Raw genomic sequence first — 12,624 nt, 5'->3', positions numbered from 1 at the left:
CTTTCCTAATTACCTGCTGTACTTGCATACTAACCTTTTGCAATTCATGCACCAGGACACCCAGATCCCTCTGAATCTCAGAGCTCTACAATCTCTCACTGGTTAGATAATAAGCCTCTTTTTTATTCTTCCTGCCAAAATGGACAATTTCACATTTTCCCACATTTTACTTCATTTGCCAGATCTTTATCCACTCACTTAACCTATCTATAATCCCCTTGTAGCCTCCTTATGTCCTCCTCACAACTTACTATCCAACCTATCTTTGTGTCATCAGCAAATTTAGCAACCAAACCTTCGGTCCCTTCATCCAAGTCATTTATATAAACTTTAAAAAGTTGAGGCCCCAACACTGATCCCTGTGGCACACTACTCATCACATCTTGCCAACCAGAAAATGACTGATTTATGCCAACTCTCTGTTTCCTGTTAGCTAGCCAAACTTCTGTCCATGCAAATATGTTAATTTTTACACCATGAGCTTTTATTTTCTGCAATAACCTTTGATGAGGCACCTTATCAAATGTCTTCTGGAAATCTAAATGCAGTACATCTACCAGTTCCCCTTTATCTACAGCACATGTTACTACTTCAAAAAACTCCAGTAAATTGGTGAAACATGATTTCCCTCTCACAAAACCATGTTGACTCTGCCTGATAGCCTTGAAATTGTGGGGAGGCAGTGGCATATGGTATTGTCACTGGACTGTTAATCCAGAGACCCAGGGTAAATCCTACCACGGCAGATGGTGGATTTTGAATTCAATAAAAATCTGGAATTAAAAGTCTAATGATGATTGATTGTCATAAAAACCCATCTAGCTCACTAATGTCCTTCAGGGAAGTTGTCCTTACCTGGTCTGGCCTACATAGGGCTCCACAGCAATGCTCTTAAAAGCCCTCTGAACAAGGGCAATAAATGCTGGCCTAGCCAGTGATGCCCACATCCCATGAATGAATTTTAAAAATTATCTAAGTGCCCAGCTATAGCGTCTTCAATAATAGCTTCTAATATTTTTCCTGTGATAGTGTTAAACTAACTAACGTGTAGTTTCCTGCTTTCTGTCCCTTTTTGAATAAAGGAGTTACATTCACTATTTTCCAATCGAATGGAACCTTTCCCGAATCTAGGGAGCTTTGGAAAAGATAAGCTAATGCACCAACTATCTCACTGGCCACTTCTTTTAAGGCCCCAGGATGAAGTCCATCAGGACCCGGGGACTTGTCAGCCCACAGCTCCAACAATTTGCTCAATACCACTTCCCTGGCGATTGTAATTTTCGCGAGCTCCTCCCTCCCTTCCATTTCCTGATTCTGCCCCTCTCAGGTGGATGTAAAAGATCTCATGCCACCATGCAAAGCAAAGCAGTGCAGTTCTCCCTGGTGCCCTGGTCAATATTAATCCCTCAGCCAACACCCAAAATCAGATCATCTGGTCAATATCAAATTGCAGTTGGTGGGAGCTTGCCGTGTACAATAGTCACCACACTCCAAATAGTACGTCAACATCTGTAAAGCAATTTTGGGTATCCTGAGGTCACGAACCCAGCCCTGCACATTGAATGGAACTTTAACCCTCCCCATTCAGTGGAAAAAGGGGCCATAAAGATTCAGTGCCCCATGCCTACTTGATTCTAGCCTGTCACCATCAGAGCTGTCCCCTTGGTGAACCTATTGCGGTTCACCTGAGAAAGATTTCTGGATGTAGATGTTATTGGCAAGGTTGGCATTCATTGCCCATCCTCAGTTGTCTTATGAGAAGGTTGTGGTTGGACTTGTGCTTCAACTGACACAGTCCATTTGATGTGGGTGCTTTCATTACGCTCCTTTTTATCATTCGTTCATGGGATGTGGGCCAGCATTTATTGCCCTCCCTAAATGCTCTTGAGAAACTGGTAGTGAGCTGCCTTCTTGAACCACTGCAGTCCTGTAAGGCACCTTGGAATGTTTTATTATGGGTTACAATCAGGTAGGAGGGGTCGAATGGCTCCCCTCTTTTCCCTCTCCTTATTTGACCACAACAGGTATTATTTTTTAAAACGTATGTACTTGCCAATTCCATGAGTGTTGAACTGTTTATGTGCTGTGACAATAAAAGAGATGATCAGACAGGTTTCCTTGAGTTTTTCTGCCTTCAGTCTGAGGTGATGGCGCCGGCATGCCAACGCACCGAGGCCAGCACTGGCAGGATGGCGGCCGCCATGGAGCCCTTGGCCCAGGACATCAGTCCTGCACTGCTGCCCGGGCTGAACTCCATCGCTGATGCCATAGTTAGCCTCCAACAATGTCCACACGAGACGGGTACAGGTAGCTCAATCTCACTCCAGCTTCCCCTTCTCCTCAAGGAGTCAGTCAAGGGCCATCAGGCACCCATAGGGAGGAGAAGCAGCATCTCGACACCCCGGGGTCATCTACCCAGGTGACTCCGGAAATGTCCGGCCGATCCAAATCTCCTCTTCCTGTGACCCCATCATCTCCAGCTCCACAGGCCAAGGAGGATGCACCTGGCCCACAGCAGGATACCCAAAGCAGGCTGGGGCCTGTCAGGCCCTTTAGAGGACACCCACCAAGATCATCAGAGACAGGATGCAGCAGTCAGCAGGCTGCCTCCACGTCCGGGTGGATGTCGGGAGAGCACCAAGACATAACAGCAGGGTTTTGGAAGGTTAAGAAGATATAGTTGCACTGGGAGGGCACAGGTATTAATCACTCGTACATAATGTTCACCGTTGTCAATAAACTCCCAAGAATGTCTCCCTGCCTATGGCTCCTTGTTATATTGAGCAGTGTTCGTGTCACTCACATGTGAAACTTTATTCCTGCACAAGATACGGGCAGGTGTGTCAATCCAGGGCCTCTTCCCTGAGCAATGTGTAACCTCCAGACCAAAGTGATGGTCCAGCTTCACACTCACTGGATACATTACTGATGCCTGCACCTCGATGGTGTTGTCATTGCTGCCAGAATGTCGTGGGCAGGTGTCACCGAGTTCCGTCATTCTCTCTGTGTGGCTCTCAGCACCTTTGAGGTGGGGCTGCCCCCCATCTCTTCAGCATCTGTGACCAGTGATGCTGTGCTCCTGAAGGGGTCATGAGCTGAAGGTTGACAAAGGATCAGGTGCTTTTAAAGTTCTGCGGCTATGTCTCCATGATATGACCCTGATCACAGAGCGCAAGTGAGTTGCACTCAGCCAGACAGGAATCAAACGTTCACAGAGGCAATGTGAAGATCTATGGAGTGTCCTCACTGCATGTCATCATCATCCTGCACGAACCTTGCGGCTATGAGGGCCTCCTGAGCGCAACTGCCTCATCTGGCCAGTACGATGGCCTCATCGCTGGCACCCTCGCCTTCGAGGGCCTCATCACCCTCATCCCCTTCAATGTCCTCTTCATCAGAGGAGATGTGCAGCTCTTCCACCTCCTCCTCAGCCAGGTACTCCCCCTGTTGCAGCTCCAGGTTGTGCAGTACGCAGCAAGCTACAATGATGCGCAACACCCTCTGGGGACTGTATTGCAGTTCTCCACCAGACCTGTTAAGGCACCAGAACATCATTTTCAAAATGCCTATAGTTTGCTCCACCAAAGTCTGGTTTGCAGTATGAACCTCATTGTATCTTCGCTCTGCTGCAGTCTGAGGCCGCCGCACAGGCGTCATCAACCACGTCCTCTGTGGGTAGCCCTTGTCCCCGAGGAGCCAATCCTGCAGCCTCTGTGGACCCTGGAAGACATCAGGGATCTGAGGCCTGCTAAGGATGTAAGAGTCGTGGACGGTCCCTGGGAGTCTTGAGGGCCTGTTGGATGCACACCAGCTGTAAATTCAATGAGTAGAAGGCCTTGCAGCTGAAGTAGTTGACTGCTTGTTGCCAAGGAGAACTCAGCACCACGTGAGTGTAGTCAATGGTGCCTTGCACCAGTGGAAAACCAGAGATCTGCACAAATCCCAGCGTTCTTGTTTCCTGACTTGCCTGATGCTGGTCAAAATGCTAAAGTTGCATTCGCGAATATGGCATCCATGACCTCAAGGATGCATTTGTGGGTGAAGGCTTACGAGATCCCGCACAGGTCACACTCTTCTCCTTCTTCTCTGACCTCTGTAAGCCATGAGGCATGCCGCTAAATCACCAGGCTCCATGATCCTAATGTTCTCCTCCTGCAGGATCAAAGAGATGTGTGGGTTGGCATATGTGTCCTAAGGACCTCTCTTGGTTAAGTCTCAAGGCCCCTTCACACATGCTGGAGAGTGCTGGCCACCACTTGGATGACCAGTGTGTAGTACACTTCATGGCTGTCCGAAACCCCACCCACTTCTGCCCCATTCCATGTGACCGATTAGCGGCAGCGTTGACCATTGGACTGCATGCTGTGCTCTCAACTCAGGTGCAGGCATTCTCCTAACCCGCATTGCAAGGCTGCACTGTTAGCTTGAACCATGAGGGTTACAGGTCCAAACCTTAATAAAAACATTGCCAGGGGCTGTGAGCGCCTCCACCAGTGACTGCGCCATGGCCACTTTTCGCAAGGGGATTATACAACTTGCCTAGCTTTCCAATTGTTCTGCAGCCCCCTAAAGCACACATTAATTTGCAGTCTGCACCCGAGGGGTGAAAAGTTCTGGGGCATTTGGTGGCACTTTCATGCTTTTACGTGGCTTGAGTGGGCAACAAAGCTTCAGAGGCCCGACTCCAAGCCTGTCAATGGAGCTGCAGCTGAACAGTCTCAGCTGCAGAAGAATACTCATTTTTGACAAGCTTTTCCAAGTGCCTGGCCACTTCCCTCACCCTCCACCTGACCGCCGCTGCTTTTGGTGGTCTTTGTTTTGCGCATGGGATTTTAAAAGAGGTAAATCATTACACTTCTGGATTACAAATTGCATGTTAACCAATTTTGTAACTTGTTTTAAAAAAGAAGTTTCATTTCATAATAAATCAATTATTCTGAGTTTATGGAAAGAAACTAAAGTCTCTTTTATTCTGGGTCTAGCAGTCGCGAAGGTAAATAATTGGCCACTTTGGACGAGTGAATTAAACATTTACACTTATTGTGCAAACCTGTGGAGTAGCGGGGCTAGAGAAACTGTGCACTCCTCCCATCCCGGTTGTAACAATATAAAGCATGGTTTTGCAACGTATATTAAACAAACTATATAAATAAACACAAGTTGAAAAGAGAGACATGTTACCAAAGCTTTTCGTTTTGTGCTCATCAGGACAAGTGCAAGAATGCCAAATTTCAAACAATCACAACAATTTATACTACAAGAGAAAAGGGTGCTGATTGGTTGGCAAACTGAGTCTGATTGAACGAGGCATAGCCATGGAGAAAGCAACAGGGAACTATAGGCCCAACAAGCTTCTGGGAATTCAAAAAAGGCGCAAAGCTTGAACATATTCCTTTTGTTTGCAGAGAATGGGTCGCTTTTAGCAAACATAAATGAGCCGCGTTACGAGTTTGTTTCATTACCTTAATTTGGTTGTTAGTGTAGCTATTAGCGCACTCAGGGTTGTTCAGCAAGGGCTGCCCAATCGTGGAATCACAAGTTGTTGTCATTAGGACATGAGATCCAGGATTTTGACTGAGCAACACTAAAGGAATGGCCAATACACATGTATGTCCAAGGCAGGATGACGTGAGTGACTTGGAGGGGTGTTTGGAGGTAGTGGTGTTCCCATGGACACACTTTCCCTGTCCCTCTAGCATCATAAAAACACAGAAATTTACAGCATGGAAAAGCCCTTCGGCCAATTGTGTCCATACCTCCCGGAAACTAACCATCCAGCCTAATCCCAGTTTCCGTAGCTTTGTAAGTTACGACACTTCAAGTGCATATCCAAATACTTTTTAAAAAAGTTATGAGGGTTTCTGCCTCTAATACCCTTTGTTGCACCATTCTTTCCAGGCAGTGGAGGTTTGGAAGGTACTACTGGAAAAGCCTGGGAAATACACCAGATGGAGCATTCCTATCCACTGCTTATCACTAAATACAGCAATAATAATCCACGTCTCCTGTCACTTCCGCTGTTAAAATCCTAACCTGTGCCTCTCAAAGCAGAGAACTGGAAAAGTCCCCAGTGCATTTTGTGTATGCAGGTGACCTCATCATTCTCCACACGTATATGTCTGTATTGTATACACGTACATACCATTGGCCTATCCATAAGGCTCAGGTGCAGCAAAAAGTTTTAACCCAGTGGGGAAAGAAACCCTCAAAGGAAGGATTGCTGAAGTTCCACATCATCATGTCATTGTATTTTGCGCTTTTATCATTTTAAACTAGTCAGTTAGGATCTTTTTTCAGTATTCTTGAATCGTCTGCCCAGAGGTTTATGTTGGTGATTATTAGTGGATCAGGCCACTTACTTTTAATTTTTATCTTTGTCTGATGCATATTGTTGCTTTCGTGGGTAGCATTCTCACCTCTAAGTCAGAAGGTTGTTGGATTCACACCATTAATGGCATGTTAATTATATTGTTAAGATACACTGGTGATAAGCATTGTTTACTTCAGGACCTAGGGCACTGATAAAGAGACATTGTTAGGACCCGGGACGAGGGGGTAGTGGGTAGGAAGCAGTCATATGTAACGCTGCATTCTGTAAATAAACCTATTGTCAAGAAAAATATTCGTTTCTAGTTTCATACTTCACCATCAGGCTTAGAATCAAATCAACATATAGTCCCACTCCAGAAACTTGAGAACAAGATCTAGATTGACACTCCAGTACAGCACTGAGGGGAGTGCTGCACTTTGGATGAGACTTTAAACCAAGATCTCACCTGTCGCCTCAGGTGGAGATAAAAGATCTCTTAGCTCTATTTTGAAGAAAAACAGGGGAGTTATCCTTGGTGTCCTGTCCAATATTTATCCCTCAACCAACATCAGAAAGACAGGTTATCTGATCTTGGTCACATTGCTGTTTGTGGGATCTTGCTGTGCACAAATTGGCTGCTGTACTTCCTACATTCCAACAAAGTCTGCACTTCAAAAATATTTAATTCGTAGTGAAAGGCATTATATAAATGATTTTTTTTTGTCTTAAACAGGGTGCATTATGAGGGAGAAAGGGGTAAATTGATAGGGTTAAATGAAGTCATTTAGCCCCATTGCCCTGGGCCATTAATATCTCCTCAATCAAATGAAGCAGAGTGGGAGGCGGCTTGGGTGGAGGATAGGCACTAGCGTAGATCAGTTGAGCCTTTGGCCTGTTTCTGTGCTATAACTGCTACGTAGTGCCATGTGCTTTGTGTTTTATAACACAAACACTCATAAATAATCGTCAGCCATATATAAATCTGTCGTTTCATTACAGTGCTCTGTTGGGATTCAGAAGCGACTCAAACATCACATTCTGCCGTTTACAAAGTCATCACAATCGTTCAGTTGGGTTATGGACCGTGTCAGAACCAAAGCCTTTGCTGCTCAACAGATTGTTTCACAGCCTCAGCACAAATGCTGAAACTCAGCTGTGCAACTTGTAGGTGAATGGCAAATTATGCACAACTATAAAAACCAAACATATGTTTGAATGCTACCCAAGCGTTTGTAGATTCCTCGTATGTATCAGCTTTGCTCAGTCGGTAACATTCTCACTTCTGAGTGACAAGGCCATGGTTCAAGACCCACTCTGGACTTGAGCGTCTCTGAAGGAGGACTGTTCTGTCAGAGGCGCTTTTGCTGGGATAACATGTTAAACCGAGACACTGTCTGCCCTCTCAGGTAGATGTAAAAGATCCCAGGGCACTATCTCAAAGAAGAGCGGGGGATTTCTCCCCATTGTCCTGGGCCAATAATATCTCCTCAATCAACATCACAAAAACAGATTATCTGCTCAATATCAAATTGCTGTTTGTGGGAGTTTGCTGTGTGAAAATTGGCTGCCACATTGCATCAGTGACTACATTTTAGGGCCTGAATTTTGCGCTTGTTGGGCACGCTTGATCAGCGGGGCCGAGAAGTGGTCACAATATCCAGTGACTTCATGCTGGTTGGCCAACTAAGGGCAGCCAGTGTAAAACGCACCCGGGCATTGGTGATGCAGGGGCGCTGGAGGCAGGGGTGGGCGCCGGGTCGAATGAGGACCTGGCAGGGCATTTAAAAACAGCAGAAGGTTTTGAGGAACCTCAGGGAGCTATCTTGGAGACACTTCTGAAACTTGCAGGAGTTACGTCCTCAGCACCCATTGGGCACGCAAGGTGAGAGGGCAATGCCGGTGGGCACTCTACTTTGCCCCTCGATTCTCAGACGAGTGCCTACGCATTCTAGCGGAGGCAGTGAGTGCCAGGCAGGACATTCTGATCTGGTGGGATGGCAAGAGGAGGCCACCACACCAGACAAAGAAGGCCGGGTCAGCAGGCATGACATTGTTCGTCGCTCCTGGATCCAGTGCCGCAAACGGTTTAATGATCTTATGCGCTCAGCAAATGTTGGTACTGAGTTGGCATGGTACTGTGTGGCGATGTCGTGAAGAGTGGCCGTCCTTCATGGCGCTCAGGGGTGTAAGAATCAGGGTGACAAAAGGCACATAAAATTTGCCAGCCAAGGCTGGGAGATGTGGCTGCCTGCCTTGGGGGCATAGAAGGGTGGGAAGCGCAAACCCGATGGGTTCCTGAAGCTGGCTCTCCAGTGTTGTAGTTGGGGGGCAAGGCTGCTATTGGGCTGAAGGTAGAGGGTGGACTAATGAATGCACTTTGTTCTGAACAGAAGGGAAGCCATAATACTGTGGAGTGCAGACGAACGGGTGGCCGGGTGGCCAACCTGCTCATACTGATCAAATATGAGGTGGACGTCCTTGAGCTAGACTGTCAGTGAGGAGTAAGGTCCTCAGGTCATAGAGAGGCAGGGGTGCCAGAGGACCCCTCACTCTCTGCCAGTCTCGGAGTCCAGTGGGCAGATGTGAGACTGGCAGAGAGTGCAAACAATGTAGGGTCGTCTCATCTCAAATGAGGACTTCTGAACAAGAGTCCCCAGTGATCCAGCAATCACAATGCCACCATGATGCAGCTGTCTATAGTCTCACCCGCCTGCCTAGCATGCACATTGGCTATGTGGTGATAATGATGACCTGTTGTCTTCCTCCCTCAGATGACCCATCCTCCAGAGGACCCTCTCTTGACACCTGAGGTGGAGCCACAGACAGATCCATCAGTGTCACACCCTCTGTTGCTACCAGGCACCAGAGCAGATACAAGCACATCGGTAGGCATTAGTTTTTTGGCTAAGATGGTACTGCACTGTGGGGAGGGCACGGCACACTCGCATGAGGAGGTAGCGGAGGCAGAGAGTGCCCATGGCATCAGCTGTCGGAGGACTGCAGGAGGCCAGGTCAATGCTGGGTCTAAAGCAGATGATGAGCTTCCGGAGTCGTCCAGCAGGAGGCAGATGGTGGGTGTCCAGCCGGATGCACAGGAAGATCTGGTGAGGATCCCTGAGGATCAGCGTGCCATGGTATCCATCATGGAGGAGTCCATGAGGAGCTTGAACACTATGTTCACCCTGAGCACTGAGCACACAGCCTCCTCCATGGAGAGAGTGGTGACTCTCATAGAGAGGCAGCTCCAGGAATAGAATCAGGTGTTTCCTGGGCCGCACTCAGGCCTGAAAGCCGACACACTGGCATTGACCTCAGCAGGTCACTTCCAATGTGTGAGAGATGGATGTAGCACCTAGTCACTCTGCTAAGTGCCCAGTCATCAATGGTGAGCACGAAGGTTCAGACGTACCTCATGCTGTTGGGCGAGCTGTGGGCTCCTCTCACAGCGCTCTGGACGAGGGCAGCAGCTCCTCCTCCCCTCTGCCAGTGACCATGGCATCTGATGAGGCCGTGACGACAGAGGAGTGCCCAACAATGTTGCAGATTTCATCCTCCCCAGCGGACCCTGCTCCGGCCCCGCCAGCCAGAGGACGACTGCCAAAGCCATCAGGGCTGACACAACAGCAGAGTCAGAAATCTGCCTCCAATGCCACTGCCAGTGAAGGGAGGGGGCAGCACTCACGAGTGAAAGTTTAAGGCACCATGAGCCCAGGATGGGATTTTCACGGGTGACATTCTTTCATTTCATCATTTCTGTATTGTTTTTGTGTGGCAGTAGCAACAAAATCATGTTATTTTCCTATTTTGAAACTCTGGAAAAGATATGAATCCAGGTTTTGTTTCAATGCCCTCAGTGTCCTTCATGTTTCCCACAGGTGCAGGCCTCAGCAGTGCCCGATGATAGGCGGCAGGGGCAACAAACATTATCACAGAGGTTGGTGAAGCGGCACTGGGGTCATGGGATTGCCTCCTCAGGAACGTGTGGTAAGGAGGCTGCGTCCTTGCCATGAGGTGGAAGCCAAGTCTTGGCAGCCTAGCTGAAGGTGCCTTGAATCGAGGCCTCCCTGGTGTCCCTGCCTCAATGAAGGTTCATCAAGTCTGCCTCCACGTCCTCACCCTGTGCCTACCCGGGGTCCTCATCAGATCCATCAGTAGAGTCTTCCTCTGTGGCCTGTGGAGCTCCCTCACTATCCTCATCCTCCAGTGGGTCCCCCCTTGCCAGTGCCAGATTGTGCACAGTCAACGACGATAAGCGACATGCGCTCCAGAGGATATTGCAGTGCACCCCTGATTGGTCCAGGCAACGGAACTTCATCTTCAGCAGCCTAATGGTCCTCACAATCACTCCCCTCGTGGAGGTATGACTCCTACTGTACCTCTCTTCCACCTCTGTCCTTGGGTGTCGGAGTGGCATCATGAGTCACTTTTTAAGGGATATCCTTTGTCACCCAGCAACCAACCACCCATAAGACCATAAGATCATGGCTGATTGTTTCTCAAGTTTCTCAACCCCATTCCCCCGCCTTCTCCCCGTAACCTTTGATCCCCTTACCAATCAAGAACCTATCTATCTCGGTCTTAAATACACTCAATGACCTGGCCTCCACAGCCTTCTGTGGCAATGAATTCCATAGATTCACCACTCCAGCTGAGCTGGAGACATGAACAGCCTTGGCATCTGAGAGTGTTGCAGGATGTATGCATCATGGGAACTGCCAGGGTGTCTTGCACATACTTGCACAATCTGTTTTCGCATACTGTCTGCATGTCCGTGGAGTGGAAGCGCTTTCTATTCACAAAGGCACCCATTGACCCATTGGCGCCTTGATGGCCACATGAGTGTGGTCTCTGGTACCCTATATGGGGGAACCCAGCAATCGCTGTGAAGCCTTTGGGTCCCTCAGCCTGGCTGGCTTCATCCTTCCGGTAATGAATGAATGTCATGACCTGTTTGAAGAGAGCGTCAGTGACCAGCTTGACACGTGTAGACAGCTGATTGGGACACTCCACATGGATCCCCACTGACCCCTCGAAATATCTGAGTGCAAAAAATTTGAGGGCTACTGTGACCTTTAGAGCCACTGGCATTGGGTGTCCACCCACACAGTTGGAAGCGATCTCCAGCTCAATCATCAGGCATATGGATGTCACGGTGTGCCTAGAGAGGCGGAGCCTCCAGTAGCACTGGATCTCAGACATGTTGAGGTAGCTGGATCGCTGCCTATGTACTCTGCCAGCAGGAAAGTGGCGTCTTCAGCATGCTTCCCGCCTTGCTCTCCCTGTTGGCCCTGCACCCCCTGTGCCTGTGCCTCTCCTCCCACAGGTCTCTCCCTGGGACACTGCCTGCATTCACCTGGCCTCCTCTCCCTCCTGCCCCTCTTTTCCTCCTCAAAGGAGGTCCCCCAGCAGGGTGAACAATCTCCATTTGATGAAATGCAGACGGCACTGTCCAGTGCACTGAAGGCTGCACTAAACAGAAACCCTCCAGGAGAGTTGACAAAACACCCAGCAGCCAACCATCCAGCTGAGCTAGAGACATGTGTTTCTCACGTGTCGGTGCAGAGTCGATGGGCCGAAGGGCCTCTTCTGCGCTCTGTGATTCTGTGAAAACAAAGGAGCCCTCAAAACAAAGCCAACCAAGCAAAAACTTCAGCAGAAACCACAGGAAAGGGTATGAAATCTCAGCGCTAAAGCAACAGCAAACTCTCACCTGAATTCCTGACAACTCACACAGCCAGTGCTCCGGTCCCCTTCGATCCCGCCCTTGGATGAGAAATGATAAAAAAACTGATTTGCCCCATGCCCATTTTGTCCTTGTGACAAGCGCTAAATCGCGTGGGCAATGTAAAATTCAGATCAGTTGTGTTGCTAATGGGCTTAATTGGCCGTTTAATTGTTGGCAAGCGCGCTCCCGATTCCCACCCGTGCACCCGCCGACTGCAGTGTGGCACACCAGCACAAGGACATCGGGGACACGTGCAAGACATCTTCTTGCGCTATTTCATGAGATTTAGGGTCGGGCGGATGCTCACAGAGCATATTTTGAGCATGCACATTTCACAGAGTCAGCGGCAGTTAAAAGTGCAAAATATCCTTCAAACAGAAGCAATGTTTGTTACCGAGGTTTCTAAAGCACGACTAGTGGGCTTCGGGCGTTTGAAGAGAAGGTCTAAGCTTACCAGAGTTCTTTGGAGAGGTCAGAAATCCTTTAGGGGAGGACAGGCACCTGTTTGCAGAGCTTAAATGTTTTCAACATGTGCCACAAAACTTCAACACCTAAAAGAGTTGGGGGGGTGCGGGGGTGAAGTGTGTGG

The sequence above is a fragment of the Cetorhinus maximus genome, chromosome 13 (genome assembly GCF_964194155.1).
Source record: "Cetorhinus maximus chromosome 13, sCetMax3.hap1.1, whole genome shotgun sequence".
Lineage (NCBI taxonomy): Eukaryota > Metazoa > Chordata > Chondrichthyes > Lamniformes > Cetorhinidae > Cetorhinus > Cetorhinus maximus.
Note: the sequence above shows the minus strand (reverse complement) of the source record.